The sequence below is a fragment of the Falco punctatus genome, assembly GCF_963210335.1.
Source record: "Falco punctatus genome assembly, chromosome: 12".
Taxonomy (NCBI): domain Eukaryota; kingdom Metazoa; phylum Chordata; class Aves; order Falconiformes; family Falconidae; genus Falco; species Falco punctatus.
In genome coordinates this window covers 21,683,503-21,696,089 of record NC_137592.1, presented here as the reverse complement: position 1 = coordinate 21,696,089, position 12,587 = coordinate 21,683,503, and the positions used below count along the sequence as shown (strand labels likewise).

The 12,587-nt window shown below is 38.4% G+C and overlaps 1 protein-coding gene across 2 annotated transcripts in view; it reads left to right on the top strand.

Annotated features, from left to right (window-relative positions):
* The window catches only part of LOC308072157 (uncharacterized protein), a 145,508-nt gene that overhangs the window by 105,767 nt on the left and 27,154 nt on the right, over positions 1-12,587 (top strand). Inside the window, exon 1 of one of the 2 annotated variants that reach the window (XR_013931549.1) lies at positions 1-12,587. This exon is cut by the window's left edge and continues 23,938 nt beyond it. The exons of the other annotated variant lie outside the window; for it this stretch is intronic. The gene's annotated coding sequence lies outside the window, so the exon portion shown is untranslated. 2 annotated transcript variants of the gene reach the window in all.

The following is a 12,587-nucleotide window of genomic DNA, read 5'->3' as shown; positions in this document are numbered from 1 at the left end:
TGCATGAATGTGGCAAAACTTACTCTTGACACAACAGGGACAATTAATGGTCAGAAATCAGCATTTTAGCTACTTTAATCAGTTCTGCTTTCCCCTCTTCTTTCACCTTCTTTCCCAGGGAAATAGTTAGAGTTGTTGATACTGCTCGTTTTACCCCTTCTCGCCCCAACTGAAGATGTATGTAAAGACTTCAAGGTTCAGAGACAAGGCTATGAAATAAAATTCTCTTTGCTAGTTAAGCTAGAAATTTGAACCACCACAGAAGATTATTAGGAAGGGTTTAGGTCAGGGGAATTTCTGGTACTATTTGAACACAGATGAACCCAGGTTGCACATCAGAGAGGACTTATGTCAGCAGTGAGACCCAACTCAGAGGAAATCACATTTTCTCTCTCAAAACCCCTTTTGTGACCTCATATTTTTTATTATCTTATTATTTAAACTATTCCAGGCTTTTGCTAGAGTTTAATTATGGGGCTGATAATATTTGAGTCTCTACTGCTTTTGATGAGTAATAGGTGGTTCTTTTGAAGCCATTTCTTTAATACCAGGTGGCATTATATGACATGAGCACTGAGTATCCAGCTGGTCCAAATGAAGAAATATCTGGGCTTAATACCAGGGCTAGTGGCCCTTTCCTCCTTCCAGGAGGTGGATTTTGTAGTTCTGACTAATGCTCATTCAGTGAGGTCAATGACAACCTTTAATCTTTTTGATTCTGTTGTTTGTGTACCACTTGATGTGACAGGCTTCTTGTGGCAGTTTTCTTATGGCAAAGCCAAAAATTTGTTCTTGCTTGGCCTTGATCACCAGAATACAGAGACTGAGCTGGTTTTTGTGATGTGAGAATTCCAGGGGAGAAATAACTCTAGCAGATAAAGAAAAGAATAATGTTCTTGTAAGCTCATTAAGTGCTGGGTACCAGAAAAGGTAAGTCAGAAAGGGATTAATTTGACAGGGAATCTGTGATTGATTGTACCAGGTGTTTTGGGTGAAAGTGAAAGATAAAATATGATCTTCCTGAAACTTGCTTATTATGAAGTACTGCATATTTGGAAGCATTTCTGTGATGACCAAGTAGTGCAAGTGTAAGACTTAATTAAAATTAAAGACTTGAATTAATTCTTTTAAATGCATAATTTAAAATAGTGTCTTCAATCAAATCTAAGAATATAGTACTCTCAGTAAGTGAACTGCATCACCCTAATGACTCGCTATGTTTTTTTGTTTGCTTTATTAACTAAGAAAAAACAAATTTCTGTATGAGTTATTTTATGTGTAGGCATGATTAAAAGTTCTCACTGTATCAGGGGATATTAACAGGCAATTATATTTTGAGTTTAAAATGGATTGATTATTCCTTCCTGAGAGAACACCAATGCACAGACAAACTGCACAGAAATAACATGTCAGTAATATCACACTACTGTACAGATCTTAAAGATAAATTTCCATCTGGCAAGCAGACATTCAGGAAGGAACTGTTGTTAATGTGGCTTTCACACAGATGAAGTTCGTAGAGGATAAAACTCGGCTTGAGGCTTCATTTCTACTTCTCACAGTTGGCAAATGTAAATATACTCTAAATATTACTTGAAGAAATTGAGCACAAATAATCAATAAAGAAAAAGCTGAGTTTCCTCTCTTGTTCCACTGGAAGTTTTCAGCTACTTGGATGGTCCTTCCAGAGAACAAGAGCCAAACAGAAAAACAAAAGGAATTCCAAAAATGACAACAACAAACCAAGAAGAAAACATGCTCTGTAAACATTAATACTTCACTGAAAACTTCAATATGCTTAAAAAACATCTATTAATTTAACCCCTGTGAGGGAAGATAAATAATAAAACCCTCATTTACAAATGAGAAGACAGGAAGAGAACCTGAGCTCTGATATCCCTGTTGACTTCAGTGGTCTTTGGAGAAGGTCCCCTCTGATGTGTGCCAGCTCAGGGCACCTGACTTCACCACAGTACTAACCCAGCATTATACAAGGTAAGATAATGGAGTAATACATGTCTGTTCACCATAAAACACATGACGTTTGACTCCCTAATGTACATACCGTTGATAAACACGAATAATAATGCTCTCTGTTACTGTAGTGCTATCTGACCTGAGGTATTCAAGGATTACTTAAAATGATGCACAGCATGTTTTGGGAGGGAAGAAAAATGAATCAGACAAAAAACATATGGTACTTTTAGAAACATGCTGTAATAGGAAGTTGTCTTCTCACATGGAACTGAAGCTCCTACTGGTAAACAAAGTAAATATTAAATCCATCAGAAGGAATGGATAGAATTGGTTGAAAGATATAATTTCAAACTGGAATGGTAGCTGAAATTTCAAAATTTACTTAATCCTGAGCTGAAATGAAGTGTCAGTCGCAGAATTTTATTTAGGAAAAAAAAAAAATTAACAATTGTATTGAAATATGTTCAACTGCATTGAAATTTTCCATTTTAAATAGTCATGAAATTAAGATGTTACTGTAAAATATTTTGACATTATTAATCCTCATTTTGTAAAGGAAGAAAAGGTTCCTCAAAGTGTTTGGTTATGTCATTGATTTTAATAATACTTCAACTGCATAGTTCAAGGAATAGATTTGATGGACACATGCTTAGTCACAAGGAAACATGCAGCTACTGATTCATAAGCACCAATGGACCTTCTCTTTCAAGGTCATCTGTACAGGTTGAAGGTCATCTGTACAGGTGCTCATTAAGCATGTTCTAGGCTGCTTATGAGATCTTTTGAGATCAAATAGTTTAAGAGAACAAGGTAGTCTTTACCCCTAATAGGAGTTACACAAATGAATCTGGGGAAGAGTGTGCCTAATGGATATTTTCTTATTTACATTCAGTATTGCTTTTCCAATGGCCGCTGTAGATTTGTTCTCCATTTTGTAGGAAGCTGATTTATACGCCAGTTGGCTCAGTGTGGTTCACTGAAATGAAGGCTTGTTTTAAAAGGGAACAATATTGTAACTCAACCTGGTAAGTGTGGGAGACAGCTGTCTGCAGCTCATAGTTTGAAATATTGTTTTAACAATTGTTTCTTTCCTTTACTTAAATCAGTAGAATATTGCCATTATGGGACTTTAGGTAGAAACACCTATTCATTACAACAGAAACAGACTTGCAGAAAGTGAAGGCTGGAGATGGGGCACCTGTTAGTTATTTCTCAGTCAGCTGCAAACTAGGATCTGAATTCTAACAAATACTCCTTTTTCAGTTGTGAAAGTTCTTCAGGAAATGGGATTACCCTGAATTTGGAAATGCTGACTGTTTAAAACTGGTGCCAAGCTAAAAGAGATGTGTTAGCCTGTGGCAGTGGTGTGGGTCCATGCTTGGCTCTGGAGAAACAGGATATGGTGCTTGGGGGTCACATACAAATCCACCCCAGATCAGGATCTCAAAATAGCTGCTCTTTGAAAGCTTCTTGCCTGTTGATGCGGAACAAAAATCTATGTCCTGAATGGCAGTCCTTCATCATAAAACTTACCTATGCTGTGGGAATTAACTGACACAAGTTAAATCTAAAACTGGGCTCAGCAGCTGTTGTCACAGTAGCTTGGGCACTTGGGATGACTTTGAGGTTGTATTTAGATGCCTTACAGTTAGACCTGGGGCATCCCTTCATCTGTCACATGCAAGCTTGCAGCCTCCAGATGTGCTGGAGAACATTCAGTGAGGGCACACAGTGGCTTGTGTGCAGATGGCCTTTGGCAGAAGGGCAATTATACTGAGCAGCTGTTAGTAGGGAAGCAGGCGGGGAGGGAGGCAGGCATCTGCAGAATAGCTTGGCTGCAGTTAGGGCATTTGCACAAATGGAAAAAGGGAGTTAGCTAAGAATGGCCTAGCCAGAAGACTTTGCCTCTGGTTGAGCAACGAGCTTCAAAAGGAAAGAGAAGAGGAACAAACAGGGCTTACTTCCTCTGCATCAAACAAGGTAGAGCTGGTTGAGTTGGAAAGGCCAGGTTGGGCAAGCAGGTCAGAAAACATGGCTACATGTCAATGGGGAGTGTGAACAGGTTGGGTGCTGAAGTCAAAAGTAGTTGGTCCCTGTGCTGGGAGCTGGAAGTACTCACTGAATCTAAACATTTGTCCACCTACTTGAAAATCTGAGTATACGCTAACTTGCCTAATTTTAGCTAGCCAATTTTTAATGTTTTGCCCTAAAGCCCATTTGTTTTTAAAATCGCCTACAGAATTACTGCAGGGCATAGAGCTCTAAGTTTAACAAAGTCTGGATAAATAAGGGTTTGATTCACTAGTATTTGCCAGATTAAATAATTTCTTAGTGTACAACTTTTAGACCAAAAAGTTTCTTATGGTCTTGCATAATAAACTATTTGTGCAATTAGCAATAAATTTGTCACTGTAAGTCACTCTTTAAAGCTGGGAACAAGTATAACATTTATTAGTGTGTTGGAGTTTGCAGTTAAAAATAGCTATCCTGTTTTCATATAGTGAATGCACTTTCAGGCTTCTTTTCCCCAGCTCTGTAGATACAGGGAAGGTGACAGAATCAGCATGAATATGTGATAGAAAACCGTATTCTTTATGTAGAAATGAAGTCTATTTGCAACATGTTTTGATAAAAGAAAATCTGCAAATTTTGGCTTCATTGCCACCTCTTTCAGCATTGTATTTTGGGCTTTAGCAAGTGTTTAATGCTACCTGTTCTAATTGCAATAGGCCTTATCTGAAATGTGCAGTCTGGTGTATTAATGCTAATACATTATACAAATATGCAATGTTAATACATTATGCAAAACCAAATACCAGCTGGTGCTCAGCATGCAGCTTTAGCACTCAGCAATTAAACAACACACAGTGAAGGACTTAACTTTGTTCAAGTTAAATACTGTGGTCTAGCATGGGCCTCTGAGGCCCATCTTGCAGATGCCTTTGCACCAAGTTCTGGTGAAACGGCTGAGATTACTGCTTGCAGTACTATGAATGGTAGTCAGAGTATGTAACATAGACATTTACTTTTCATAGTATTTACCAGAACTGGTGGTTATTTATCTGGAAGTCTCAGGCATGAGGTGTTATTTGATTTAGGGAGCAGTGTGTGTAATTTATTACCTCTGGATATCCCTTGGCTCCTTTGGAAATATCTTAATTAATACCATTTTCTTCATTAGGTGGTTCCTAATTAAATTTGGTATACTGTATATGTTTGTCTCATTTGGTTTAACCTTGTAATAAATCTGTCAAGCTATGTATCACATGTCTATTAGCTTTGAAAAACTGAAACTGATGCAAATATAGAAGAAAGAATTAAGCTCATTATGGGCTTCAACCTTGTAAGAGTTTGAGGAATCCCTTTTATATCAGCAGGAAAAGAACAATCTGAGCCTTCACAAATTATACCCAACCTGTGTGTGGAAGGTGGTGGTGAGGAAAGTTGAAGACCGAGGAGGAAGAGGGGGAGACTTGGGGCATGAAGGATTCCAAAGAAAGGATTTAATTATATTGGAATTAAGACTAGAACATTCAACTGGACTGAAACAGAATTAATTATAAAGCATTTGTTTTGGAGAAGCCAAGCCAGAAAAAGCACAATGCTGCCAAATAATATTATTTAATAATTGTATTAAAAAATAGAAAATTAATCCTTTGGGACTCTTAGTAGATCATTGAAACCAACTGCTCTTTTGATGAAGTATGTATCTTTCTCAGATTAAATTACAAGGACTGTCTCATATTCTCATGAGATTCTGTAAACCGATATTACATTTTTAGTAAAAGCAAAATTAATGAATTGGTGATCACAGACTTTCTAGAGGAAGGGCAGAGCAGAGTTTTCATGAGCAGTTACTCAACTGTCCATTCTACTGCTTTTCCCCAACTTGAGCCTCATGTTTTCGATGATGCTGGGAGAAACTACTTTTCTTGAACATTTTCACATTTCCTGGCCCTGCTCTTGTCTTGTAAGTGACGACGTGTCTTAGAAAATAAAGCAAAAGAAAGAGAATGATGGTTCTTGAGTGAGTTGGAAAAAACACAAGGAAACCTTTTAAAAGAGAGAAAGGGATGTGTTTACCCTTTGCTTTGGCTTCAGCTGTGTCTAGACATGGCTTTACCTGCTTAATGGTAACCACAGAGCCTAGGGGAGAATCATCTCACTCATTTATGCCCAACATTAATGCCTCCTTGAGGCATTTGCTTCAAGGAACTGCTAGACAATGCCACCAAAACTTCTAGAATCAGGTCTGGCAGGACCTGGCAGCGTGATTTTTGGCTTCCTGAAAACAAAATCTTGAATGCTGCTGATGTGTACTGCCAAATGCCTTTAGCCCTGGAACAGGGTGTTCATGCACAATGCAACTCTCCCTTGAAATACTGTAGGTATGTATCCATGGCTAACTAATTTTAGGCAATACTTCGATGTTTATGTCGATTTGATGGATAAAGCTTTCTGAGATGTTTTGCGTAGAGAATTCAAATGTAGTCACAAATGAAAAAAATGTTAATTTGGTTGGACAGCTCTGTGTTAGATTTCAGGTGCCCCACAGCCGTGAGCCTTTTTTCTTTTCAACAGTGTTTTAGTCAAGAAGTGGAATTAATGCTGGGTTTATCTTAACATTTCTGATTTTTCTGGCTTAATGTGGCTCCTTTCTTGCCCAGTTTGAGACTCCTGCTGGGAGATAATTGAAGTCCCTCCTGGGAGAGTCTCTGCAGCAAAACCGTTTCTTTTCAAGCTTCTTTAATGTTTTGCCTCACTTAAAATTGATGGAGATATGGCTGGATGTGTTGATCGGTTCTTAAAAGTGGGCAACAAGGGCAGGTGGAATGGCTGATGTGCAGTGATACCTGGTGCAGTGTTTCCTGGTAAAAAAAAAATACAGTCCTCAGATTTTGGGGTGTTAGACTTACAATTTTTCTACAGTTGGGCAGATTTTCATGTTTTGAGTTGCATGAAAACATTTCTTGACAACATAAGCTGTGAAGGGTAGGCTGTGTTTGGAATAACTTGGAGGATGGAAAGATTAACTTGGCACTTCAGGATCTGGGCCTCTGAATGCTCTCCTAACAGCTGTCTCAGGAATTATCCTCGCAGGCACTCTTCTCCCGAGATGTGTTCTCTGTAGGGAAATTTTCACCGCTCATCCAGATTTTAGTGAAAGAAAAGGCAGTGCTGACTCTCCTGACTCTGGCTCTACATACAGGTGTTAAATCTTTGTCTGAAGTTCAAATCAGGAGCTCTCCCTAAATTAAGAGGGATTTGGCAAACTCTCATGGGTTCTGTAGCTGTCTATTGTGACAATGTACGATCTTAGAAACCTTATGACAATAATGGCATAACAGGGTGAAAAGGAGTGGAAATAAAAATTTAAAGCCAGCCTGAGAACTGCTGAGTAAGGGCTCAGTCAGTGCCCATGGCTCTGCCCTTGCCAGATGACGCAGCCCCACCTGGGAAAGGCCACGGGTTTACTGAAGGCCTACTACAAGCTCTCTCCCTTGATCCCATCTAAATTTTTTTGCCACAAATTTAATTTTGTGAATCAGAAAGAAATAACACCAAAATAAAGCTGGGAGCTGAAGAATAAAGTGGAGAAACATAAGAAAGTGTGTGGGTTGTATCTTGGTGCTAGGCCTTGCCTTCCAGAGGGGCAACAGAGCCTGCCTACAGGTAGGGCACCCAGGGCTCCTCTCTGGCTTTCTGCCCCACAACAGGCAGGGCAGAGGTGATGTTTCAAGGATATTTAAAAAAATAATTTAGCTGCTTAGAAAGCCTGGTCATTCTTGCACATCTCAAACTACCCAACCCCCTCGGAGCAGGCTTGGACACAGAGCAGATCCTGAATGGCTTCCTCCAGGGAGCGTGGGGCTCTGCTGCCGCCCGCTCCTGCCGCTGTGCGCCTTGGGTACAGCCATAAGGCCCCTGCCTAGCAATCAGTGTGAGTAAATCTGCTACTATGGCCATTATAATGGTCATAAAGTGGCTATAGAGAGAAAGTAACACCACATCACTGGGGTCTTGCCTTTGAACACGTTCTCAAAGATATAATTAAAAACACCAAGTGCTTATTTCAAAGCCAAAGTTCATAAGTGATGGGTCTGGCATCATGCCTATTGCAGGAAGGCTAATTACACCATAAATTAAAGGTTGTTTTTTTTTTTTTCTAACCAAACATTATGACCTTTAATAAAATTGTTTTTACAACCAGCTGTCAATAAATCATCCAGGAAAGCTAGTGAGAAATGTTCTGTGAGCACTCCACTTCTGTGAATTTCATTAGCTACAGTTTATTTGGTTTTGTGAGCTATGATGGTTTTTAAATCTCAAATTAAAAGCCCCGAACCATAAAAACTAATTCAAGAACATTAGCATCTCAGTCTCTGAAAATGAGACTCTCTAATTGCAGAAATTAGTCAAGATTGTATAACGATCAGGAGGTCATTAAAAAAAAAAAAAAAAAAAAAAGAATAGTGCATAGGCTGTACTTGATTCAGCTGCAGCAGCTCCAGAAAAACTTTTTTTGAATATACCCTTCATGACAGAAAAATGTGTCCAGGTAGATTGATTTGAAGCACTGTGAAAGCCTTTTAACCTAGCACTTTAATTTCTCAGACATCAGTTTTCTGCTCTTATTTATTCTCTTAGGTGCATCAGCCCTTTTGGGTTTGGACACATGCAAGAAGTTATGCTACACGTTGTACTGTTGTGTATGTAGCAGTGAAGTATGAAGTAACACTGATAGGCTTTACTTCAGGATTTCTTTTTGTTTTGCATTCTTAAGGTTCCTGTACTACTTCATGGTAATTACAAATATTTGTAGGAAATACACTATACTGCTTGATTTGTCACTTTAAGATGGACATATTTTAAAGCTAGGCATTTTTATTAGATTGGTACCAGAAAATCAAACTGCTAACATTCTACTCCTCTGCCTCATAAAGCTCTTCTAAGCAGAAGAGTGGATTTAACTTGTGTTGTAGAAACATCTAGAAAACCTTTAAATTTGAATTTGATACGGCAAGACAGCAATCCTTATTCTCAGCTCCTTTTTGGAATTGCTAGTTTCCTTATGTTTCTGTTTTCCTCTCCAAATATTTTGGCATGACTGTTTTAAGCCGTTCATAATGGCCACTCTTCTTCTGACTTACCATAGATCATTTGTGTGGAATATGTATCATAAAAGTCAGATACGCCTTTCTGAGCCACGCATAGCTTCTGTGAGACCTTGTTTATACAGTTGCTGACATCTCACACAGACATCCCTATTCTGCCCTGTGGCTTCTGTTTAGAGGGTTCCCAAGGATGTACAAGTACATCCACTCCCTCTATTGCATTTTGTTTCAGGGACCCTAAAATGACTAGTTGAAAGGAGAAGGTGAGACTTCCTAGTACCTACTTTTTACTAGTAAATTTTAAAAATTACCTCTTTTCCTGTACTCTCCCTTTTTAATTCCAGATGTTTTTCCTCTTCCTTATTCCTTGTCACGAGCATTTGTGCACTGTTTGAACCAACGGTCTTTTACCATGTCTACACCAAAAAAATGAAAATAATGTAAAAAAATTTTGAGTCTTTATTTGCCATTGCAGGTTCCCTGGGAAACCTGTTGGTGTGTATGGGAAGATTTGAGACACCCTCAGCCCTCATTCCATGGGCTCTTCTGAGTCTCAGTCAGAGACATTGATTTCCCTGCATGTTTTCCTTCTCTGGATCTCACAAATTGGTCCATTCAGTTACTTCTTGCCATACATGCACACATAGTACCAGAAGTAGCTTTTCAAACTCAAACACCATGGTGTTGTCATTCATGTTGTTCCCCAATGTATATTTGTCTACGTATGCAATGTGTAAATGCAGACATATATGTGCATGCATTTATCTATGGCATGGTGATGGAAGTGTCAGTTTTTGTTATGTGACTTGATCTTACAAAGTGGATTCCCGTAGTCTGCTAGCATATTGTAGCCTTGTTATTTCTGAAACAAATAACTTCATGCTTATTCCTTATATTTGATCTTTAGTGAGACTGTTGTTACAGCAGTTCTGATGATCTTTTATTTTTTCAGGCAGAATTTCAATTAGTACATTCTTTTCTGTAGACATTTGCCTGTATGACATGTAACGGTCACTTAAATGCCTTGGCAAAACAGATTGAGCTATCCTCCCACCCCAATCAAATACTAAAACATAAGCACTGAACCTTACTGTGAGTAAAATAAATAAATTATAAATTAAATCTAAAAGCAAGATGTAGGCTACTGATGAGGGCAAGAGAAATCAGAATGTATAAATATAAGTTACTTGAACTCCATGAAATACACACACGCGCCTGCATGTGCACACACACATAATGTTAAACTTGATCTGGACTTTTTCCTTCTGGCTTCATTAATCAACTAGCCAGTTAATCTAAAATATTTCACTTCAGCTTCACAGATCTGTTTTATGTATATACATTTTTCAGTTTTTATTTTGTTTGAGGTTTTTTAATATTACTTGGCTTGCCTTTCCATTATTCTTGAATGTTTAAGGTTGGAAATGAAGTAAATCACAGACCCCCATGGACTGATGTAACACAAGAAGGCAGATGTTTTTCCCTTTTCTCAGGTCACACACTGTTTTTAAACTGAATGCACCAAGTCTAATGAAATGCTTAAATACTAGTTTCATATAATAGTAGGCATCTTTTTCTGTAACCATGTTTATTATATGTGGAAGCCATAAGCTCTTCAGATCAATAGCTCCTATTTAGTTCCTATTAGGTGCTAATTTTAATTGGTATAATTTTATCCATATGGAATATGCATCATACGTGTCAGAATTGCCTTGGTGAGCAGTATATAGTTTTCACAAGTTCTGTACCTAGCGGCCTGTTAATCTATCATTGGATTTATTTATTTATTCATTTATTTAAATAAAAAACAACTGACACTTCCAATGGTACAAACTAAAAAATACTTTCCAGGAAAGATTTTTTTTCCATATTGATTTAATAGGTAGTCCTGTAAAGTGAGTACTCTGTACACATTTTCAGCATGCATGAAAATGGAAACTGGCAACTGAGAGAAGAGCGTCACTCTGTATGACTCTTGCTCTGTGATACGACCTACTTGTTAGAATTTTGTATCAAATTACTGCCTTTTTATTTTTTAATGCTTTAGCATTAGCAGAACTAGTCCTTTCATTATAATTGAGTTTTTCTTATTGTTTAGCTTTGTCTTGCAGCAAGACTCAGAAGGTTCCTAGAAGGCACAGTATAAGTGCTAATTATATCAATAGAAGGCAACATCCAAGGAATAAAATGTAAGGACTTGCCAGCTGCACCATTTCTGTCCAAATTGGCATCAGAGTTTTGAAGTTTATATTTAAGGTTTTTGCTCAGGCCTGGTACAAGAAGTGCAGAAACTCAGCACTTTGACTATGAGATTCCTGGTAGCCCTAGGCTCATCACAGTTGTCCAATTTTAAAGAAGTTTCTATGAGATTTTTCTGAGTTTCTGAACTGATGTTGTTTTATTGCATTTTTACCTGTGCAGGATATGAAAGACAAGTATTACTTTTGTGGATAAAGTTTTTAGCTGCTGAGTGTGTATCTGTTACTTTATACATGCTCCGTTATTTGCCTTCCATTCTAAGTGAAAGTAAGTTTTTAGACTGCTAAAGGGTCCCTGGGTTGTGGGAGTGCTCAGGGAAAGCCAAGATACCAAACACCTGTTTTTCACTAAACTTGAGGATGTTGGGTAGGTCAAGAGGGGAGCTGTGGGTTAGCTCATTCCACTGTAAAGCAATGAAAGCCATAAAATATTATGAGCAAAAAGCCACCTGTTCTTGAATTAGTGCTTGCCGTCTACCTTTGTGGTTTAAATTGAAAGTTCAGTATCTAGGCAGCCTGTTTTCCTTTTGCTCTGACTTAACCACAGTGTGTCAATTTGTACAGTGCCTTCACAACCAGCTCCATCTAAAAGCTCTTTGTAAAACACAAAAGCAGGTGCATACATGCATCCCTTCCTCTCCCAGGCACCGCACACTAACTACAAAGCTACTTTTCTGTAAACAAAGCATAAAAATCAGGCAAGTGTCAGAAGCTAAACTCAGTATCAAAGTATTAGAGATTTTCAGAAAGATATGTCCTTCACAATACATGGCTGAAACAGTACTCCTTGATTGGCTTCAGGTTCTGTATTCTACAAATACAAGTAGCAGCTCTCCTCTGGCAGCTTCGTCATCGTCCTTTGGACAGAAAAGCTGATGGTCTGTCTGTACTGCTGGGTGTCAGTATGGAAAAGCATGAGGTTTTGTATAATCTGGTAATTTGGTTGGGTTTAGGGCTATTTTGGAGGTGTGTGTGTTTGTTTATTTTTGCCTGGCAACATATTAGTTTGTTCAGAGTCGAAGTGTAAGAGTGGGAGTAAAGAAGCTGATCGTACAGAAGAGCCATGTACTTGATGGGAAGTACTCTGTAGCCGGAGGGGGCTGGGCTTTGTCATCCCATTACTACACTGACCAAAAGACAACTGGCTGAAGGCAAGAAAAACAACTGAAGAGGGTTTTATCATGAGATGCCTGAGGAGGTGGTAGCCTGAACAGATCTACTCTGTCCTGCTCTAAAG